At 40.5% G+C, this 24,287-nt stretch overlaps 1 protein-coding gene and 2 long non-coding RNA genes across 3 annotated transcripts in view; 1 reads left to right on the forward strand and 2 right to left on the reverse strand.

The window, feature by feature from the left end:
• LOC138951015 (uncharacterized) overlaps nucleotides 1-24,287 on the reverse strand; it is a 172,776-nt gene that overhangs the window by 130,413 nt on the left and 18,076 nt on the right. Inside the window, exon 2 of the mRNA XM_070322709.1 lies at nucleotides 18,576-18,707. The gene's annotated coding sequence lies outside the window, so the exon portion shown is untranslated. The remainder of the gene's footprint in view (nucleotides 1-18,575; nucleotides 18,708-24,287) is intronic.
• On the forward strand, nucleotides 932-5,505 carry LOC138950997 (uncharacterized). The gene is made up of 3 exons (XR_011450913.1): nucleotides 932-1,303; nucleotides 3,258-3,436; nucleotides 3,869-5,505. It is a non-coding gene; the product is annotated as an uncharacterized lncRNA (long non-coding RNA).
• Nucleotides 4,111-8,422, reverse strand: LOC138950998 (uncharacterized). The gene is made up of 3 exons (XR_011450914.1): nucleotides 7,786-8,422; nucleotides 7,049-7,212; nucleotides 4,111-4,251 (listed from the first exon to the last, which is right to left on the reverse strand). It is a non-coding gene; the product is annotated as an uncharacterized lncRNA (long non-coding RNA).

Genomic DNA, 24,287 nt, shown 5'->3' on the forward strand with positions numbered 1-24,287 from the left:
GCTATGCGTTTCTTTTTTTGAACAGTATATTTCACAGAGTCACCGAAAGGTATGGGTCTATCAATTTTCTACCACCAATACCCAGGATTGATTTGTTCAAAACTAGTCAAGCCTTCTCTGGCGCTATGGTGTGGAACTCCATTCCGTCTGTAATAAGATCATTAACCTCACTAAAGAGTTTTAAACAAGCTCTGCATAATCATTATATGTCTACCTAGATGGCTACTAGTCTTAACATGTGCAAGTAGCTGTCAACAATTGGCAAAGCTTTATGAATTACAAAAGATATGTTCTTTATTACATGTCTTATGTGGAATTTATGTTGTGATTTTCCATCAACATCATCATCATCATCATTATCATCATCAAATCATCATCATCATCATCATCATCATCATCATCATCATCATCATCATCATCATCATCATCATCATCATCATCATCATCATCATCATCATCATCTTCTTCATCATCATCATCATCATCATCATCATCTTCATCATCATCATCATCATCGTCGTCATCATCTTCTTCATCATCTTCTTCATCATCTTCTTCATCATCTTCTTCATCATCATCTTCATCATCATCTTCATCATCATCATCATCATCATCATCATCTTCATCATCATTATTTACACCATATAATCATTGTAAGCATTAGTGTAAACGTTGGTATTGTGTGAATTTTACCGTCGATCACTTTACATGTGTAACCTCAATTAACATGTTGCATGTTTCGCTTTTGATTTGTATGTTGCTTACTTTGTCATTTTGTTGTTTGTGTTTATTTGCTTGTTTGCTTACTTGTCGATTGTTTGCTGGGCCGTTCGTTTAATTTGTTTATTTGTCATGTTGCTTTACTTGTTTATCATTTATTAGACATTTGTTTTAGAAGTAAGGACCGGTTGTAAGAAAAGGCGTCGCCTTAAAGGAAAAGTCCAAGGTTTAGGGTCACTTTTGATATGTTGACCCTCTTAATTCATCAACCACAAATGCGTGTGTAAAAATGAACACAGAAATCCAAAAAGTATACTTTGACTCGTTTTTTGGTTGTTCTGAATCGTTCCATCGCGCGCGCAGTCTTGGCTCATGACCTTGTGCACATACGTGTGCTACGTCACGAGCCTTGAACAATAAACATGGCCGGCTCAAGCAGTGAGGAAGACAAGTGGAATACGGACCGGTTTTCAGCCAGCCTGAGGTTTTAGCGTGCCCGTTTGAGCCTCTTCGTCGTCAAAATGCTGGCGAGGCCACAAGGAACTGCTTGAAACAGAGCCAGCATAAGCGGCAATACGAAATGGTATGTGATTCTCTTTGTTGTGATGTTGACACACTACTAGTCCGTAGTCGCTACCTCTTGCAATTGCATGCTAGATCGAAGTCAGGTGTGTTTTTGACTCACATGCGAAGCAAAAGTGAGTCTATGTACTCACCCGAGTCGTCCGTCCGTCCGTCCGGCCGGCCGGCCGGCCGGCCGGCCGGCCGGAAAACTTTAACGTTGGATATTTCTTGGACACTATTCAGTCTATCAGTACCAAATTTGGCAAGATGGTGTATGATGACAAGGCCCCAAAAAACATACATAGCATCTTGACCTTGCTTCAAGGTCAAGGTCGCAGGGGCCATAAATGTTGTCTAAAAAACAGCTATTTTTCACATTTTTCACATTTTCTCTGAAGTTTTTGAGATTGAATACCTCACCTATATATGATATATAGGGCAAAGTAAGCCCCATCTTTTGATACCAGTTTGGTTTACCTTGCTTCAAGGTCAAGGTCACAGGAGCTCTTCAAAGTTGGATTGTATACATATTTTGAAGTGACCTTGACCCTGAACTATGGAAGATAACTGTTTCAAACTTAAAAATTATGTGGGGCACATGTTATGCTTTCATCATGAGACACATTTGGTCCTATATGATCAAGGTCAAGGTCACTTTGACCCTTATGAAATGTGACCAAAATAAGGTAGTGAACCACTAAAAGTGACCATATCTCATGGTAGAAAGGGCCAATAAGCACCATTGTACTTCCTATGTCTTGAATTAACAGCTTTGTGTTGCATGACCTTGGATGACCTTGACCTTGGGTCAAGGTCACATGTATTTTGGTAGGAAAAATGTGTAAAGCAGTTCTTAGTGTAAAGGTCAAGGTCAAGCATGTGAGTCATATGGGCTTTGCCCTTCTTGTTCACAGATCAGTTGATGTGCTTCCACAGATCTGTAAGCATGTAAAGATTATTGATTTATGCTATTATTTCAGGCATCTGGTGTTGTTTATTTTCCTATCTTTAATCAAGGATTTCGTCCTTGAACTGCCCACCTGAGAATAAATGTTTCCACAGTGATGTTCACACGCGACTATCCTTATTTTCTCTTGGAATTCTGAGTAATTCTTCAGTCACACAACGAAACATGTAGACAGCAAGTTAACATTGCGCAAAGCCTGTTTCTTGCGGACAAAACTGCAATTATCCTGGTATTTTTATTTGCGACAGTAAGACACTACATGACATCGACACCACTAAACAGTGAAACTGTTTTGAAATGGCGGTGGGCTGCTTTCATGTGCTAATACTAATAGTGATCCTGACATTTTTCTTGCGAAACGGTCAAAGGGAAGTAATAAATGAATTTAGTTTTTTAAACGAGCACACGTGATTTCCGATCTCAAACTAGATCTGAAATCATAAGATTTTCTGAGCAGTGGCGAAACGCTGATGGCTAGTGATATCGCAAGCCATTTTGGAAGCAAATAAGCACTGTCAGACATATGCTGAAACACGATTACAGCAGTTCAAACTTTTTGATCATTGATTTTCAGGAGTACGCAATATCGGACAGTCACACTACAAAAAGACAATGCGTTAGTGCATAGATCGGTATTCTCAAACGTCACGAACAGACAGTACGTTGCTACTATATTATTTTACTGTATTAACAAAACCTCACAGTCCCATTAAAAATGTGTGGTGTGTGCCGAAAAGCAACCATATGAGATTCAGTCAGTGGGACCCTGAATCTACCTGGGGTTAAATCGGGTTATTGACTCTCATTGCATGAATTTTTAAACTGAATATATATATATATATATATATATATATATATACATTACATGTACTACTGTTCCTGTTGTTTTTGTGATCCAGTGCAATTTCTGTTTATACCTTAGAATCTCAAGGTAATTTTTGAACGGGGCATACAGATGATACATGTTGCCATGATCACAGAGTGATACGTGTATTTTGCTTATCAGGTGTCAGTGCAGAAACTCCAAGAGGGAACAAAATTCAAATATCTGGAAAACCTGGATGAGGAGATAGACAGCCTAACAGCACAATCATCCTCCTATGTTTGCTCGGACATCTACTACCTTCAAACTGCATACTATGCGTACACACAGGAATATGGACGACTCAACATTGATCAAAATGGGTAAGTAACACAACACAAACAGATGATTTCCATAATGATAGATTTATTTATCTGAAAGTAAAATTGACAACAGAGTGTACAATTTGTTTTCAAATACGAAAATATCACATTGGGTTAAAAAAAACCACACCATCATATATCATTAAAACTATTCTTTATTTCTAAACACATACATATCAGCATAGTTTATTCATGTAAACATCCTCATTTCGGTTCCCAGTCTATCTGAAATCAAGGTAAGATATATGCCCAAAAAAATAGCGATCACACAGTGCTTCAGCATGAATTTGAAAACCTGCTCTACGTCACATAGACACAGTGTGTCTTATGATTCTATCCACCCTCTCCAAACAAACACGTACACGTTTTCTCTGGTACGAATGTCTTAAAAGCTCAAACTAAGCTGCTGTTTTATTCTGTCTTGGTTTGCAGGAAATACACGCACGTCGCTTACCCATAACAGGCAGCTGGTGCGCTAGGGAGTGGGGTTTCTCGGCAGAAGCATCAGAGTACCATTACCAACCTGTGCAGTCAAAACAATCAGAAATACTTTCCCAAACGGATGAAGAGTGGGGTTCAAACTCCCTGAGCTACAGAAGGCTGAAATATACTTTTACAAATCGTGTGACTGTGTTGAACAGATTCCTGCATGGTTTGAAGATGATACTGGGTTGTCACGTGGTCCGGTACATGGTTCACATTCTGCAACATTTTGTTCCAGACTTTTTCCACTGTTGGTCTACTCCTGCATCAGGTAGTCAGTCCATGAGCCGGTCAGCATAGCCTGTGTCCAGTATTGTCCGTTTGCCTGTTGCCTGAAACATGGTTGTTTGGAAGTAACTAACGATCTCTGCACACATTTTAACATGTGAATAAGAACAGAAAAAGTTTGTCAAAAGTATACATAGTTTAATTTGCATTTACTTCAAGGCCAGACTTTCTTCTCGTTCATTATTTCTTCATAAAGATTCTGGAAATTAACAAAATGTTTCCCCCTATCAAAGCTTCCTAACTTTTTTTTTAAATGCAGGTCGGTTTGTTGTCATCTGTGCATTACTACCTCTTGCCACCCGTGCGGTCATTGCCACCAGGTATCTCAACAATCAAACCGTCTATACAGGCACGTCCTTTTTCAAAACAGGATTGCTCACTACACAGATCTGCGAAGACTTTTACATAGAAAAAAAAATCTCTTGACTTGAACATATACCAGGAATAAACATCCTGACTGGTTTTTGGAGCTGGATTTTCTTAGGGAATGTTTTACACGTGTGGTGTTAAAGAAATTAATTCATACAATTCTAAATTCGCAAAGAGAGTACCCATACAGAGTGTTCAGTTATAGTATTTTTCAAAACGGAAGGATGGCCATATCCCATGTAAAAGCCTGGTAAGATTTGAGATTTTGAACCCAATTGTTTACACGGGAAGGGCTGTCCATTTAAGAGGAGGCATCCATGCCTGGATGAGAAATACACTGATAACACAGAAAAAGCACGAGTTTAACTTGCATATTCACAAAACTGGTTCAGAGGCCCGGTAAAGGGAACACATGTTAGTTATTTTAAGAGAACATCACGAAGACCTAATTATTAAATTAAAGCCTTTCTGCACGAATGTACATCTTCTATGAATTATATTCTAAAACGCCACATGTGTAATTCATTCCACACACAAAATCCAGCTCCAAGAAGCAGTGAGGCTGTTGATTATTGGAATGTGTTCAAGTCGACAGATGATTTTTCCTGTGTAAACTGAGCCTTGGCAGATCTGATATAGTGAGCAAAGACCTGCATTTTTTTAAAACGTGTTCAGAGGCCTTGAAATGGTTAAACATTTTGTTTATTTCAAGTAGTCTTTATGAAGAAAAAATTAACAGTAAGGAAGGCAAATGGGTTGAAATGCAAATTAGATTCCTTTTGACGAACTTTTTATGTTCTTCTTCACGTGTTACATTATGCGTACGTAGATCGCAAGATATTTTCGAAAAAATTCATAGATAAGCCAATCTGCAAACGGACACAAATTCACAATATTTATGAAGCCAATAAATTTGACTCAAGAACAAAGCTTATGTGTTTGAGGTGATGTGCATGGGTATGAATGTTGAATGAGTCCGTCAAAGATACCCTCCATGTCGCCTTACAGTGGAACCTACCATTAACATTATACCACCTTAAATTACCTTGCTCTTTCAAATGTACTGCTTAAACTTCTTGAACATGCAACTCTTGCTGTCTACCATAAAGACCATCAGGTCAGCAACATACTCGTGAATGTTTTGTTTTGGTCTATAATTAAAAATTTCAGAAAATACCCTTTTTACATTTAGTCAAGTTTTGACTAAATGTTTTAACATAGAGGGGGGAATCGAGACGAGGGTCGTGGTGTATGTGTGTCTGTCTGTCTGTCTGTCTGTCTGTCTGTGTGTGTGTGTGTAGAGCGATTCAGACTAAACTACTGGGCCGATCTTTATGAAATTTGACATGAGAGTTCCTGGGTATGATATCCCCGGACGTTTTTTTCAGATTTTCGATAAATACCTTTGATGACGTCATATCCGGCTTTTTGTAAAAGTTGAGGCGGCACTGTCACGCCCTCATTTTTCAATCAAATTGATTGAAATTTTGGCAAAGCAATCTTCGACGAAGCCCGGGGTTTGGTATTGCATTTCAGCTTGGTGGCTTAAAAACTAATGAGTGAGTTTGGTCATTAAAAATCGGAAACTTGTAATTAAAATTATATTTTTATTAAACGATCCAAAAACAATGTCATCTTATTCTTCGTCATTTTCTGATTCCAAAAACATGTACATATGTTATATTTGGATTAAAAACAAGCTCTGAAAATTAAAAATATAAAAATTATGATCAAAATTAAATTTCCGAAATCGTTTTAAAAACTATTTCATCTTATTCCTTGTCGGTTCCTGATTCCAAAAACATATAGATAGGATATGTTTGGATTAAAAACACGCTCAGAAAGTTAAAACGAAGAGAGGTACAGTAAAGCGTGCTATGAAGCACAGCGCAATCGCTACCGCGCCAAACAGGCTCGTCACTTTCTGCCTTTTGCACTAGCGGCGGACTACGTTCAGTTTCATTCTGTGAGTTCCACAGCTTGACTAAATGTAGTAATTTCGCCTTACGCGACTTGTTTATATTTTTTATTCGGAAGCATACTAACTTTATTTGAAACTACTTCGCCAGATATAGTTTTGCATGTTCTTCTTCTTCTTCTTCTTCTTCTTCTTCTTCTTCTTCTTCTTCTTCTGCGTTCGTGGGCTGAAACTCCCATGTACACTCGTGTTTTTTGCACGAGTGGAATTTTACGTGTATGACCGTTTTTACCCCGCCATTAAGGCAGCCATACGCCGCTTTCGGAGGAGTTTTGCATGTTGACGGGAGGTGAGTTACGAAAGAAATTCAATCCATATGTCGCTCAGCACAGAAAGCATAAACGATTAACATGAGTAGAAATGAACTTGTACTTGTTTTCATAATGTATTATTTGGATGGTATCTGTCAAAGGACAAAGACACTTTCTCGGTTTTTTTTCAAAGCTAGAATATTCAATAAGGCACTAATTTTCAAAACAAAACAAAAATCTTACGATGAATGGCACGTTGGTTTTCTCCTGTGGTGATTCTGGACGGTAAGAACAGGACTGGTGAACAGTTGCGTTGTGATCACGGAGAATCGGGAAATCTGGAATGGTCACGGTGTCAGTGTCTAGTGACCTGTTCTGACCAGTGGCCGTGAGTGATGATGAAAGGTCTGGAAGTAAAAGAAGAGAGAAAATGAGTGTGAGTATAAATCAATTCGAAAGTATGCTTCTGATCTATACAGTACACTGAACATTTAGACACCCTCTGGAAGTCGTCTGGATGTGTATCCATGTTGTAGCAATTAGACTGGTTTTGCGTCTCTCAGTCAATGCAGAAAGATTAATTCCCTGCACAATTCGTAATCTTCTTGTCTCTAGCATGCAGGTGTCTGTTTACCTTACCGGTTGCACATCCACCAAAAGTTTAGATCTGGTAAAAATAGCATTAAACCATGATTCCAGCAAACGCTGCCAATTTCATGAATTGATATCAGGGGATAGTTTGCGACTGAATAGAATAGATAACGTGACACACGCATTGTCTTACGTGTCCACAACCCTGACTACTTTTTACTCTTAGCTCAGCTCAGACCGTTCTGTAACTCTGTAGATCTAGCCTGTGGCGCATCTGTACTCCAGCGAATATCAGCTGGACCCAGACACACTGTTCTGCACCAATTCGTATTCGCTGCGCAGCAAAACAATGTTTACGTATGCATGAAAATAAAAGCATGTACTCTGACCTTCAACGCATTCCTTCTTGTGAGATAATCCGCTGTTCGTATGTCGCCTCGGAGTTTCGATGGCTCGTCGTAATACTGCCCTCTCTGGACTTTTATGAAGGGAAGACACTGCCAGGGGTCAAAACATTTGTTTCAGGGATGAAACGCTAACTTTTGTGCTGCAGAAAAATGGCGAAATCTGTGTCCAGAAAGTGCCCGACACTTTGAAATCTGCACGCTTGTGCTGCACACATCTCTTCCATTTCCACAAGAGACTCAGAGTTTTATGAGGGAAAGTGTGCTATGAAATGCCTGGGGACATTGACGAGTTGTTGCAGTTTTCGGCTGCTCTCCACCGAGGCATTCTTTTCGGGCATACAGTGGTGACTTTTCTGCGTGAAAATCAAGCTGGTACTTGTGGTAGAATCAACACAATAACTTGTGACGTCACAGTGCACCGACGTCACAGTGCACCGAAAACCACGTGACCACTACTTGACCCCAGGCGACTTGTCTTGGTTAGCCTCGCAACACTAAATCTTCAACTACATCAACAACAATTTTTTTTCAATTTTTAAAATATTTTTCCAGAGATGTTTGTAACATTTGGCATTCGATTTTCAAGTTTTTGGGGATATTTAAAAACCTTGGACTTTTCCTTTAAACCTCTATCTTTGAAAAATAAAGTTCCATCATCATCATCTCTCTCTCTCTCTCTCTCTCTCTCTCTCTCTCTCTCTCTCTCTCTCTCTCTCTCTCTCTCTCTCTCTCTCTCTCTCTCTCTCTCGACACAGTATTTGTCCTTCGTCTGAGCTCCAGTCAACATGGACAAGAAGCCGCCATTACCGCACGAACCGGCCAGTGGAGAAAAAAGTCAGCAGCACAGATCCGCCGCCGAGACAGGAGACGAGCAGAGCAAAGAACAGAGCAAAGGAAAACACAGGTGGGAATGGATTCATGTAATGCAATGCCTGACTTTCAAGGTGATTCTCTAAAAGACTTAGCTACTGTATCGACGTTTGGAATTGACCACACAGCCAATTCAAGTACAGTGACAATTGACAGTGTCACACAACAACATTCCACAGAAGACAGATCACGTGAAACACGCAGCCTGGCCACCCCAACACAGCACGCACCTGCCCACTGTGACACAGCACGCACCTGCCCACTGTGACACTGCAAGCTCAACCACGTGCGAGAATGTCAACCCTGGGGTGTGTCGTGCCGTGACGTCACAGCCAGCAGACGACGAAACCACTATAGCTGAACTGGCAGCAACGGACCGAGAGTTTGAACCAGATGATGTTTACGACTTAGCCTCACACTGCTCAAAGAACGTGCGACTTAGAGAGAAACTGTTAAACAGAAAGAGGAACCGCACTCTCACAAAAGTAGTGTGCGAAAGAAAAGGTGGAAAGAAGACGCTGATTGCAAGGGGAGACGACTACGTCCTGACATACGACTGCGAAACAGCACAGACAACGTCATTCCGAGAAGAGGAGGAAACGCCCCCGTGTGTCCGGCGTCTGCCCCAAGTCGACCGCAACGTCTTTGGAGAAGAAATCGACCATCTCACTACGGACCTTCATGTCGTGTCTACACTGGTAAAGTGCTACCTCCGTACCATGCCAGACTGACTGTTGTCGCAAAACTACAGGGCACACATATTTCATGTGTGTTTGTGACAAACCGCGATCGATATGGAACAATACCGCGTTCGAAACGGAAAAGTTATTTCCCGACTTGGATTACAAGTTGGATGCTTCGGACCGAATCACGATGCATTGTTTTTGTGTAACAGACTGAAACCAATGTGTAGCCTACACTGATGTTCGTGGATCGTTCGATTACCCAACCCCCCAGCACCCTTTGCTATAAACAATATGAGTTTTCGCAAATAAACATTCTGATTCTGATTCTGATTCTCCTCTCCTCTCTCTCTCTCTCTCTCTCTCTCTCTCTCTCTCTCTCTCTCTCTCTCTCTCTCTCTCTCTCTTCTCTCTCTCTCTCTCTCTCTCTCTCTCTCTCTCTCTCTCTCTCTCTCTCTCTCTCTCTCTCTCTCTCTCTCTCTCTCTCCGGGCTCTCTCTCTCTCTCTCTCTCTCTCTCTCTCGCTCTCTCTCTCTCTCTCTCTCTCTCTCTCTCTCTCTCTCTCTCTCTCTCTCTCACACAAAAAAAACCCACAAACACACCCACCCACACACACATTCAAACTGACATTCAACCATTCCCACACACATGCACAGGCACACGTTTATCACAAGCACACACACACACACACACACACCACACACACACAAGCCGCTCACACATACACACACAAACACACACACACACGCACGCACACACACGCACATACACACACTCACACACACACACACACTCAAACCCAAGCCTCTCACACACACACACACACACACACACACACACACACACACACACACACACAAACCCAAGCCGCTCACACACACACACACACATACACACACACACACAAACACACACACGCACATGCACACACACACACACAACCACACACATACACAAACACACACGCACGCACACACACGCACATGCACACACACACACACACCCTGAGATGCACACACATCGCTCCCACACACACACACCCACATTAACACACACACACACACACACAAACACACACGCACGCACACACACGCACATGCACACACACACACACACCCTGAGATGCACACACATCGCTTCCACACACACACACACACACATTAACACACACACACGCACATGCACACATACACACACACACACACCCACACACACACACACAAACACACACGCACGCACACACACGCACATACACACACACACACCCTGAGATGCACACACATCGCTCCCACACACACACCCACATTAACACACACACACACACACACACACAAACACACACGCACGCACACACACGCACATGTACACACACACACACCCTGAGATGCACACACATCGCTCCCACACACACACACCCACATTAACACACACACACACAAACACACACACACAAACACACACACCCACACACACACATTACCACACACACGTACACACTCATACACACACAAACATACACACACACACATGCACACACACGTACCTAAAGTGTGGATGGTTACCTAAGAGGCGGCACTGGGTGTAGTGCCTTTCTAGTGCACTTGCACTACAACAGCACTGGGTGCAGTACTCGCTCCGGCATCGAAGAATTTTGCACTAAAAAATGCACAAAATTTGACCTATTTCGTCGCCTATAGAGGACGGAAAGAATGTCATTTTGAACATTGTTATGACATTCTTTCCGTCAAAAAAGTCAATTTAACGGTGTTAAATGAAGCGACCATCCACACAATTAGGTTGCCATCCAGAGTTTAGGTTGCCATCCACGTGTGGATGGTTGCCTTATGGTGATTTAGGCAACCAAACCTGTGGAAACATGGGTACACACACACACACCCACACACACACACACACACACACACACACACACACACACACACACACACACACACACACATACCCTGAGTAAGGGCCCGGCGTTGTTCGGAGTAGGTGTTTTTTGAGGATGCAGGGAGATGCATTGATGCATTTGTTTCACTAAATTAGGAAGCCTTATTTTTGGGAGGAGTAGAACAGTTCCAGAAGATGGGTGGATAGGGCAGTCGTTTGAAAAAGGTAGGGGTGGTTGTAGTTGCTGGGGGGAGGGACATTCTGATCATCATCGCTCCACGGCTATCGCCAGTTATCTCTCTGATCGGACGCGAAATTCCTACGCGAATCTATCAAAACAAGTTATTTTCAGTATGTTGTTTGCGAGCAGTGTTCGCGAGACGAAAATAATTGCAGATTGGCCGACTTCGACAGTGATCTCCGTTGTGTTCTTCACAGTTATGATAAAGACATCGTTCTAAGGTCAAAACAAGTCGAAATGTTGGGACTGCTGCCGGAAGGAGACCGTAATATATGGTTGCATCCCTGTCAACTGGTTACAGAAAAAATCGTCTGCTTCAGCGAGCGCCGAAACCAAACGGTTGATTATCACGTGACACTTTTGCCATATTTAGAGTTGTTTGCACAGTAAATACAGCCGGGCAAAAAATAGCTCGCTTGAAACTCTTACACATTAATTCCTTTGTAATTTAAAAATTACACAACATCATTAAAAATCATTATCGTCGATCGCGAATCTGCTTATAGTCATAACACATTACGAAAAGATCTAAATATGTAAAAAAAAAATCGATTTCCTCGCCAGACAAGGAAAACCAAGGCATCCTTCAGGGATAGAATGAGCCGAACTAATTTTGACTTGAGGTCAGGATGGGGGGAGGGAGAGATGAGGGGTTAGGGGCAGATAGCATTTTAATCGCCAACAGGAACATTTATGTCTGCTATCCTTAGGGACCACAATGTACTTTTCGTGAGTCAAAAAAAAAGAGAAACCAAAGCAGTTTAAATTCCACTAGAGAAACTTCACGAGAATGTAAGAAATACTTACACTTTGCAAAATCGCATCTTGTTTTCTTGGCTACAGATGGCACTTGATAAACTGTCAGCCTTGATGCATCACGATCAAAGAAGAAAACGTATTCCCCCCTCTGCTTTTTTACCTCTGTAAACTTGTAGTGCTAGTTATTTTTCGATAAACACCCAGCAACGAAACAAATAACTAGCCAGCAACAGCCTGAATCCTCGATAGCTCGAGCTACACTTTGCGAGAACTACTTTTGCGACTGAAGAGTTCCGAACGCTCTAATGTACAAAATATACATCTCTGGAGAACACAATACAAACATACCGCATTTAAACTAGCAACTACAGGCTTGCACACATGAATCTCCATATAAACACCATGAGTTCGGTTGTTTTGTGAATCCAGATCTGCTGTGCACAAACGTTCAAGTGCTACCAAATTCCCAAGGCAAGTAACTCTCATACGTTGTCCAGCGACAAGAGTAGTTCCCCTTTTAAATTTGTTTTCACTCAGTTTCTTCGACAATATTTCATTTTATAAACAGATCACACGCAACCAAATGCACACATCCCATCAATTTAAAGAACATAAAGCGGTTTCATACACTGTTTTTCCCAAGAAAACCGAACTTCATACAGTATTTATCGTTGGGACACGGGTGCAAAACCTCGTCTGCTAGTCCCATTCGACAAAAGAAAATGTTCTTAGCGATACCAAAACATGAACTGAACACACAATATTATAAGATGATTGATGGGTTGTTGACAGACCAGCTTTTTTGTCGGTCCGAGGGGGAGCATGTCGTCTTTTGTTACATATTTATTGACCAAGGCCGAAGGTCGCTTTCAATACATATGAAACAAAAGTCGATATGCCCCCCGAGGACCGACACAAAAAAACTGGTCTGACAACAAACCACGAAACATCGTTTTTGTCATAATTTTGGAAGTGATACAATAAGTTCAAAATCAACACATGGATCCATGCTTTGAAACACGAAGATTTGCGTTGTGCAGCGAAGGAAAGAATCTCGATCTTGTTTCCGACTCATTGTCTCTTTGTTTTTCATTAGACCTGTCATTCTGCTTGCTCGGCTTTGTTAGATGTTTGCATTTCTTGTTGCTATCTTCTTTGCTTTTATTATTATTTTTTCTTATTTGCGCTTCGTTTATCGATACAACGTCTTGCGCACGGGTCAAAATTTTGACGTTCGTGTTTCCCCGAACGTCTGTGTATCGAAACGCAAAAACACGCACTCCTTGACTTTGTAAGAAGAGAAAACATATCGCTAGGTTTCGTTTGTTTGTGATGAATGTATGACCTTTCATGAAGTAGTTCTGTATTTTGTTTACTTTTGCCAGTTTGCCAGTTCGTTTTTGGAACTTTGAAAAGCAGTGTCGTCTGTCTAGGTCTAGGGAATGCCAATGAATTAAAGAGCCGAAGAATCCCCGAGCGTTTCTATCGGGTTTGCTTTTGATTATCCATGTATAACCTGCTTCCTGCAACTATGGGAACCGGGGATTTATTGCATGGGGAACATGAGATTTATTTCCCAGCTGGCTGTGAATGACAACTCGTGAAAATGATGACAACTGTCTTTACCACCACAGCAGGATATAACTGTGTACTTGATTTTTGTCCAAAACAGGGAAACTGACATGACGTGTTAACAGAATTGAATGATTTTTACGGAACTATTCTTCTTCTTCTGCGTTCGAACTATACAACCGCGCATTATTCAATCGCCTGCGCAGGTGAGTGAATAGGATTCGATCAGATTTTAGCACAAGTCTCCTTTTTTCTTTGAATAACTGAAGAAAGGAGGAATAAAGAGGTTACACACCTCGTCTCAGTGAATATTAGAAATAATGGTCTCAGTTCGTGGTCATGAAAAAGCTCGCTGAAGCTCGCATTTTTCATGATCTGCGAACTTCGACCATTATATTTAATATTCACTGAGACTCGGCGTGTAACCTCTACTTAGCTATGACCCACTTCCAAAAACAAAAAGACTGCCAACGTTCCAAAATTCAGAATAAAAAACAAGCAAGGTAGGTTGTTGGAACGTTTGTTATTGTCAAAACAATACAATTCACAGATATTTCGACCCAACGGTCTTTTAAGTGGGCAGACAAACAAATATTAAAACAACACTTATCTGGATAGTTCTGTGGTTTCAACTCCACTCGTCAAGAAGCCGAGCGAATGAATGATTGTATGATGAATGATGTAGAAAAGGTAATGACGTCAGCGTCGAAAGAATGTTCTAAAGGTAAATAGAACATTACTAGAGAGGCGAAAACGTCATAAATTGATATTATTTCACAAGATCGTTCACCGCAAGGTGCCAAACTACTTATTAGCGATATTGCCACCATTGATATCAACTAATAACCCATATCACCGGCGCAGACCTCTAGACAGGAAAGTTCCATCGTTTAAAACTGAATTATATAGAAACTCATTTCTCCCATCTACTACACAACTCTGGAATTCTTTACCAGACTATATAAAACTGAGTGATTCCCTAAGTGAATTTAAGCACTTTTTGTCACAAAAACGATTTAAGTCCGCCGTGTTATTTTTATTCTGGAGATCGCATGTCACAAATAATTCACTGTAAGCTCAGGTTATATATAAGTGATCTCAATAACGATCTAGTGAGACGTCACGTTGCTACAGATGCATCTTGTGACTGTGGATTCCCGTCCGAATCCGTACAACACTTCATATTCGATTGTCCAAATTATCGCGAAGCACGTCAAGAAACTATACATACCCTCCCTAATCACACAATTCACCTCCCCCACCTTTTAAACGGAGACAGACAGTATTCTTTAGATTTGAACAGGAAAATGTTTTCCACCGTACACTCGTTCATTGAACATTCAGGCCGCTTTGGGTAAGTCAGAATAAATGCTCTACAAGCCGGACAACAACTTAAACTTCTGCACATCTCCTACCCATCCCTCTTCTTTTATTCATCTTCTTTCCCTCCTTCCTTCCTTTACTGTCTTTCTTTATAATCATTATGCAACGTTCATTACGTTATTAATAGATTTGGTTTATTGAGACAAATTTTTCACCCGTTACCGCCTTATGTTGTAATGTCATGCAGGAACACCACTATAAGCTTCTAGCTTGTTGCTGTTTCTGTGAACTTTGTATACATGTCATGATTGTAACCTTTGTTAAAATAAACTTATGTTTAAACCAAATAGAACATGGCAGAGGGGGGGGGAGAGGAGGAGAGAGAGAGACAATGACAATGACAATGACAATGACAATTTCTTTATTTACGAGGGTAGTGGCATCCAGCCCTCGCCCATGGGAGGGTTTAATATAATGATAATACGTTTTAAAAATGTTGGAATATCAATTAAAGAAGAAATAAAAACAAACGATGAACAAGCAAACGATTAACAGACTAAAACAACAGACAAAAATATACATACAAGCGAACATGACATATTATTGTCAAAGGCATAGTGAACACTGTATTAATCAAGCAAAAACGTGTGCAACTTCGAGGGAAGAAAAATTCCGTGAACTGAGGAATCAATGGAACAACTACGTTGCAAATAATAACAATGTAGCATCGTTACATAAGTCATGTTATGAAATTAATTAGGTACATGTATCTACTGAAACGTGTAAAAGGTAAAAATAAGGCATCAACAATATAAACATGTTCAGGCTAAGTGAGAACGAAATGTGCCATGTATAAGGAATGAGAAATATCTGTCTTTAAAAGTCTTGGCATTGACGGAATGTCTGAGACCGCTTGGAAGCGAATTCCAAAGATTAGTCCCCGAAAAGAGTAGGCTGGACTTAAAAAGATCTATACGAGGCCGAGGAGCATACATTTTTGTTGGGTCTCTTAAATTGTGGGAAGTGAATTGAGAAGAAAGAGGTGCAGGCGCTCTTCCAATTATGAGTTTATGCATCAAAACGCCTTTATTGTACATGAGTCTTGATTTAGGAGGAAGGATGTTTAAAAGTTTATAGTCTTCGTTGGAAACCGAGACTTGTAATAGAATAACTTTGATTGCTCTTTTATGTAAACTAAATAAAGGTTTCAGAGTTTTTGCACTCGCACAATCCCATAGTGTTGATGCATAATCAATGATTGATTGAATGTGAGCGTTAAAGAAAAGTTGCCTGCCATGCCTGTTCAAGAAGTGTTTTATTCTGGACAACAAGTAAAGCCTCTTGGAAAGTACTTAACGTGATCAGTCCACGATAAATCGTTATCAAGAATAACACCTAGAACTTTGTGTTTATGAACTTCTTCAACAATGTGATTATCAATCGTTAAAGGTGAAAGTTTAGATTTTAACTTTTGGCGATTTTGTCTGGTGGTAATAAGCATGCTTTTTGTTTTGTCTGGATTAAGAGCCATGTGGCTAAAAGCTCGTTAACACTTTCTTGAAGTTGTTTTGACAATACCTTCACATTTGAGTGGGAAGTGTGAATAGTGGTATCATCAGCGAAGAGTTCACAGTTACTGCTTATGTGTTGGGGAAGGTCATTAATGTAAATGGTGAAGAGAAGAGGGCCGAGTACAGATCCCTGAGGAATGCCGTAACCTACCGACTGCATGCTAGAGAGAGAGAGAGAGAGAGAGAGAGAGAGAGAGAGAGAGAGAGAGAGAGAGAGAGAGAGAGAGAGAGAGAGAGAGAGAGAGAGAGAGAGAGAGAGAGAGAGAGAGAGAGAGAGAGAGAGAGAGAGAGAGAGAGAGAGATTGCTTTATTTTTGTTCAATTTATCACGTTTTGTTTGGGTACTCTTTTTTTTTGGGTCACCCTGTATGTGACATGTGAAGAAAAATAAAGAGAGCTAAGTTTGAAAGTAGTATACACCTAATGTGTATATATAATTACTGAGGTATGATGTCTAACTCTGGAATAGAAATTATGTGTGATTATAATGATTATAATTATAATTATAATGATTATAATGATTATAATTAGGGTTAGACATCATACCTCAGTAATTATATTATATATTATATATATATATCTCTCTCTCTGCCATGTTCTATTTACCTTTAGAACATTCTTTCGACGTCATTCCCTTTTCTACGTCATTCATTTCATCATACAATCATTCATTCGCTCGGCTTCTTGACGAGTGGAGTTGAAACCGACAGAACTATCCAGATAAGTCTTGTTTTGATATTTGTTTGTCTGTGCACTTAAAAGACCGTTGGGTCGAAATATCTGTGAATTGTATTGTTTTGTCAATAACAAACGTTCCAACAACCTACCTTGCTTGTTTTTTTTATTATGACCCACTTCACTAGCTCAGTCCACATATTACCAGAAAGCGGGAGTTTTCAAGCTTGGAGAAAAACCACTCAAGATCTATAATAGTTATACACCAAACAACCTGGAGAATCACATTCGACAATCAACATACTTTTATTGTGAGAACTGAAAAAACAAAAGCCAGGACAAAGCTTGCAGTTCTGTCCAAACATGCAGGCACACGCGTGGGAGCAAATTTAATGTAAAGATCATTACGATTGTATATGAAGTTGATGCGTCCACATCTTCAAGATCTACCAAAGAAAACCACGTTGACAGACCAATCGTGGCCATCTGAGCCATGGGACACCACCTGTATGGAATACTAAGCCTGTGACCAATACCACACTTTAATATTAAAACGCATAAGACTCATAGAGTGTCACCAAGCAGCAGTCCTTGTCATGATTGATGACTGTTACCCAAGGGAGGCGGGAAACTATACATGTTCTTACCAACGTGTCAGCAATACAAGAGTTCAGACGAGCAGGGGTTGCAAACAAGTGAAGAAGAAACTACAAGTGCTGCTGTCGAAGCTCGCCGCAAAAACTATTACATGCGAGGACAGTTTCTGAAGCTGGATACATTAAAAAATCAACAAGTCTGGCAGCAACTGACAGCATGTTGTCGAACTCAGAGACACTTTATCTGTCCTTTTACTGCATACAGAGAAGGTGACCGAGCTTCATGAGGCGCGCTGTAAATAAAATCTTCCAGAGAAGGTGACCGAGCTTCATGAGGTGCTGTAAATAAAATCTTTCAGAGAAGGTGACCGAGCTTCATGAGGCGCTGTAAATAAAATCTTCCAGGGCAGGTGGCGGACCCTTCGGTGGATTCCTGTGGCATCCCAGAAAAAGAAACTCTACAAACTCTAAAAAATCAAACTCTTCTAGTTTAGTGAACAAGTAGTGCTAAATGTCGGGACAAATCACTGCAGGGACGACGCATACAGCTTTGTCAAAAGCTATGCAATGTCTATTATTTAATCAAGTACTTACAAGCTTGCTGTTTGTGCATCCCCCAGCAAAGCAGTTAGCTGAGCACCTTGTGTGTCTGGAGTGGCAGGCACAGTTGTTGCTGTTGCATTCTGATTCCTCGTTGCACGGACAGCACTCTGTTAACGCGGTAGTCTGCAAATAACGATTGGTGAATGGAATACATCAAATAGGAGTCGATCGCATCGTTTCAGCGTCTCTTTGACGGATAATGATTGAATACTTTGACTGTACAAGAATGTCAAATATTGAACTGCGTACTAAATTGAGGTTACATGTAACCACCGAGTGTAACCCTGGTTTCACAAAAGATGAACATTCATGTGCTATTAACATTGTCCCAGTAAGAAGAATATCCGCTTGTATCTTGTTCGTCTGAAACAACAACAGATCGACTTTGATCATTCAAAGAATATTACGAGTAGAACGGAGTTATTGTTGTTGTTGTTGTTGTTGTTGTTGTTGTTGTTGTTTCCTGACATGTCTTCAATTCTCTAAAATAGTCACCTTAAATTTCTACTTTCGCGTCCTTAATAACGCTGTGTAATTACTGCACAGCTCATCATTAGTTTGATAATACCATGTTTACATTTAGTCAAGGTTTGACTAAATGTTTTAACATAGAGGGGGAATCGAGACGAGGGTCGTGGTGTATCTGTGTGTGTGTGTGTGTGTGTGTGTGTGTGTGTGTGAGTGTGTGTGTGTGTGTGTGTGTGTGTGTGTGTGTGTGAGGGTGTGTTTGTGTGTATGTGTGTGTGTGTGTGTGAGTATGTGTGTGTGTGTGTGTGTGTGTATGTGTGTGTGTGTGTGTGTGTGTGTGTGTGCGTAGAGCGATTCAGAGTAAACTACTACACCGATCTTTATGAAATTTTACATGAGAGTTTCTGTGTATGATATCCCCAGACATGTTTTTCATTTTTTGGATAAACGTCTTTGATGACGTCATATCCGGCTTTTTGTAAAAGTTGAGGCGGCACTGTCACACCCTCATTTTTCAATCAAATTGATTGCAATTTTGGTCAAGCAATCTTCGACGAAGGCCGGACTTTGGTATTGCATTTCAGCTTGGAGGCTTAAAAATTAATTAATGACTTTGGTCATTAAAAATCCAAAAATTGTAATTAAAACTATTTTTGTATAAAACGATCCAAAATTACATTCATCTTATTCTTCGTCATTTTCTGATTCCCAAAACATATAAATATGTTATATTCGGATTAAAAACAAGCCCTGAAAATTAAAAATATAAAAATTATGATTATTATTAAATTTCCGAAATCGATTTAAAAACAATTTCATCGTATTCCTAGTCGGTTCCTGATTCCAAAAACATGTAGATATGATCTGTTTGGATTAAAAACACGCTCAGAAAGTTAAAACGACGAGAGGTAGAGAAAAGCGTGCTATGCAGCACAGAGCAACCACTACCGCGCTAAACAGGCTCGTCAATTTCACTACATTTTGCACGAGCGGCGGACTACGGTCATTGTGAAAAAATGCAGTGCGTTCAGTTTCATTCTGTGAGTTCCACAGCTTGACTAAATGTAGTAATTTCGCTTTACGTGACTTGTTATCATGTATTATCGGTATGAACATTTCTCAAGTCGATTACAGTATAGCGTTCGTGGGATACCTCCAGCTTCGCTGGGATAATGGTCAAAGTTAGCGGATCATGAAACATGCAAGCTTCAGCGCAAGCAAGGGATTAATGCGCGGTTGAAGAGTTATGTGAAAATCATTCAATTCTGCTGACACTTTCTAGCAGTTTATTTGGGTTGGAATAAAATCAAGTCCATAGATATGCTTTTTTTCTGCTGAGGCAATAAAGGCAGATACTTTTGTGTTCTTTTCATGTTTTGGTATCACAAAGGAAGTTTTATTACGTCGAGTAGCAGACGAACTTTGGCACCCGTGTTCAAACGTCAAATACTGTATGAAGTTCGGTTTTTTGAGGCAAGACATTGTATGGAACCGCGTAATGTTCTCGACATTCAAGGATGTGTGCATTTGCTTTGCGTGTGTTATGTTGATGAAATGAAATATAGTTGATAATTGACCAACATATTGCAGTCTTTTCGTCGAAGTTGCCGATGTGTCATAATCTGGAAGGAGAACAATTCTAGTCATAACACAAAATATGAGAGCTACTTGCCTTGAGAGCTTCGCGCCGATGGTTCTGTTGTACAAGTTAACTAGATTTCAATTCAGAAAACCAGAAAGGTAAGTTATTGGAACGTGTGGTATTGACACAAATACGTCACAGTCACGTGTGTTATTGACACAAATACGTCACAGTCACGTGTGTTATTGACACAAATACGTTACAGTCATGAATGTATCGACCCAACGGTCTTTTAAGTGCACAGACAAACAATTATTTACGAACACTTATCTGGATGAAAGTTTTGGATTTAAGGCTGTAGGATACTTCTGAAAGTACGCTGGAGTAGCCTCCCTTCCCGGATTTAGAACGGGTTTCGTGTCGTAACAGATTATCCACTCATTAGCCATATCCGTATGCAAACTAATGACATAAACATTAGGAAATGGCAGAAGTTTACAAATATCGACATTCTCTATCAGTGCAATAAACAACAATCGTTAGAACTTGCATTTACGACATGTCGTGCGTGAGAACGTGTCAGTAAACAAGCACTTGTTGCCTGGCTGAAGAACCCTACGAGTCAAGCAAAAACAGACAAGTAATGGAAAGCAGTCTGCGGATAAACATAACAAACTGCTGATGAGAAATTGTGTTCATCCCTGCTCTGGATAAAAGACATCGAACTAATGACAACGTGGCAGTGTTCATGCGAAAATATTTTTTCCAGATTATCGCTTCTACAATTTATTGCACGTACTTGGGGCAGATCTGAATTTCACACTGGAAGATGACAAATCGGTCTTGTGAGTTGAGAACCACATGTTCTTTGCCGACAGAAATCACGATGGGACAAGATGCAGATTGTATTGAAGAGATGTTTGCAGATTATCGCATCTACATTTTATTGCTCAGATCAATGCACGTAGTTAGGTAGATCTGAATTTCACAATGGAAGACGACACATCGGTCTTGTGAGTTGAGAACCACATGTTCTTTGACGGCAGAAATCACTATGGGACAAGATGAGGATTGTGTTGAGGAGGTTAAGACTGACTGACTTTAGATGAAGAGTTCCTAGACCTGGTTTTTGTAGAAAGGCATCATGATGATATCCTGGTTTTTACATTTAGTCAAGGTTTGACTAAATGTTTTAACATAGAGGGGGAATCGAGACGAGGGTCGTGGTGTATATGTGTGTGTTTGTGTCTGTCTGTCTGTGCGTGTGTGTGTGTGTGTAGAGCGATTCAGACCAAACTACTGGACCGATCTTTATGAAATTTGACATGAGAGTTCCTGGGAATGATATCCCCGGAAGTGGTTTTTTTTTTCGATAAATACCTTTGATGACGTCATATCCGGCTGTTTGTAAAAGTTGAGGCGGCACTGTCACACCCTCATTTTTCAATCAAATTGATTGACATTTTGGCCAAGCAATCTTCGACAAAGGTCGGACTTCGGTATTGCATTTCAGCTTGGTGGCTTAAAAATTAATTAATGACTTTGGTCATTAAAAATCTGAAAATTGTAATTAAAACTATTTTTTTATAAAACGATCCAAATTTACGTTCATCTTATTTTTCATCATTCTCTGATTCCAAAAACATATAAATATGTTATATTTGGATTAAAAACAAACTCTGAAAATCAAAAAATATTTAATATAAAAATTATGAAAAAAATTAAATTTTCGAAATCAATTTAAAAACACTTTCATCTTATTCCTTGTCGATTCCTGATTCCAAAAACATATAGATATGATATGTTTGGATTAATGACACGCTCAGAAAGTTAAAACGAAGAGAGGTACAGAAAAGCGTGCTATCCTTCTCAGCGCAACTACTACCCCGCTCTTCTTGTCAATTTCACTGCCTTTGCCTCGAGCGGTGGACTGACGATGCTATGAGTATACGGTCTTGCTGAAAAATTGCATTGCGTTCAGTTTCATTCTGTGAGTTCGACAGCTTGACTAAATGTTGTATTTTCGCCTTACGCGACTTGTTTAACGTTCTTGGTGACAACGCGCCAGAATCGCACGAGGATCGAACTCTCGAAGAAAACAAGTTTATCGCGGAACATCGGAAATGTGAAAGTATTGCTCTTCCTGACTGATCAGTCTCCCCGTTAGATCTACAGGCTACATTATCAGGTAACTTACCAAACCGGAGTGTGTGTGTGTGTGTGTGTGTGTGTGTGTGTGTGTGTGTGTGTGTGTGTGTGTGTGTGTGTGTGTGTGTGTGTGTGTGTGTGTGTGTGTGTGTGTGTGTGTGTACCGGATTACCATCATCAACGCACCCTTTTGAACTTTTTTACGTAACCTTACTATGCCTGCTGTGACATTCACGAGGATTATTATGATTCTTGGACAATCGTGTGCCTGTGCTGGACTTGCACGACAACCGTTGTCATGGAGAGAGCCCAGTGAGCTACGTGTGGACCAGCAGTCAACATCCATCAAGCAACCCCCACGCGAGCAGAACAGTCAGACAGAGGAGGTTGTGACTGCACAGGAACAGCTGACGTCGAAGCACGAGGCCTCCATTGACAGATTAGAGACCCGACTGAAGAAGGAACTGGAGGCCAAACAACAGTTACAGGATGAACGTTTCCAGAAGGACTTAGAAATACGCCAACTTAGAGAGCGGTTAGTTTTCAAGTGTGAAGAGGTGTCAATTGAGCGGAAAGCAGCAGGACACATTCGCAAAGACCTGGAAGCGTTGTTGCAACAGCAGCTCACAGAGAAAGAGCATCGGCTTGCGACAGCCCCAGCCCCCGTAGAGCCTCACGACGCTGACCCGATAACATTGTGAGACTGTTCGTGCTCCGCTAAAAGACTGTGTGTACACTATGATTATTGATTGCCTGTTGTGTTGTATCTTGCATGAATGGGTTGGGTGACTGTGCGTGTCATCCGTTACCGTTTCTGATTTTATTTGTTGTTTCACTTGGGGGAACTTGTATTTGTCTTTTGTGTTTGATTAATAGATGTCATTTTCAGCTAATCCCGAGGCGTTATACCTGCGAGGACGCAGTTGGTATGGAGCTGGGGGGGGGGGGGGGTGTAGCCGTGTGGCAATTTCACGTACTGTTGTCCCTCTCTTTTACTCCCTGTCTATTATCTTCCCCTGACCCAAGTTGTGTCTCCCGCTAGGATTATTACCCAATATTGACGGACTGTGTGACGATATCTTCTGCTATGGTCTGTTGAGACAGTGATATCAAAATCGAGACCGGAGGACGAGATTTTGATATCACTGTCAAAACAGACCAATAGCAGAAGATATCATCACACAGTCAGTCAATGTTAGATATATTGCTAATTCTCTGGACATTTTGTATTTACTGTAAAGAAATTACAAAAGTATGTGTCTCAGTTTTGGCTGTTCCATATCCCTCCCTCTGATTATTATTTCTTTTTGTTCACTCTTTTCTTGTACTTTTCAGTATTTTAAAATGTCTTTCCTTTCAAAAAGTCTTTAGTCACTTGCTCAACTAAATTCTGGGATAATTACATTTTCATATATATTTGTTTGTTTTTAAATTTAGGTGTTTTTGTTTTTGAAGTGGGGAAGCAATAAAGAGGTCGTCGATATCAAAACTGATATCGACGGAAA

The sequence above is a fragment of the Littorina saxatilis genome, linkage group LG16 (genome assembly GCF_037325665.1).
Source record: "Littorina saxatilis isolate snail1 linkage group LG16, US_GU_Lsax_2.0, whole genome shotgun sequence".
NCBI classification, from domain to species: domain Eukaryota; kingdom Metazoa; phylum Mollusca; class Gastropoda; order Littorinimorpha; family Littorinidae; genus Littorina; species Littorina saxatilis.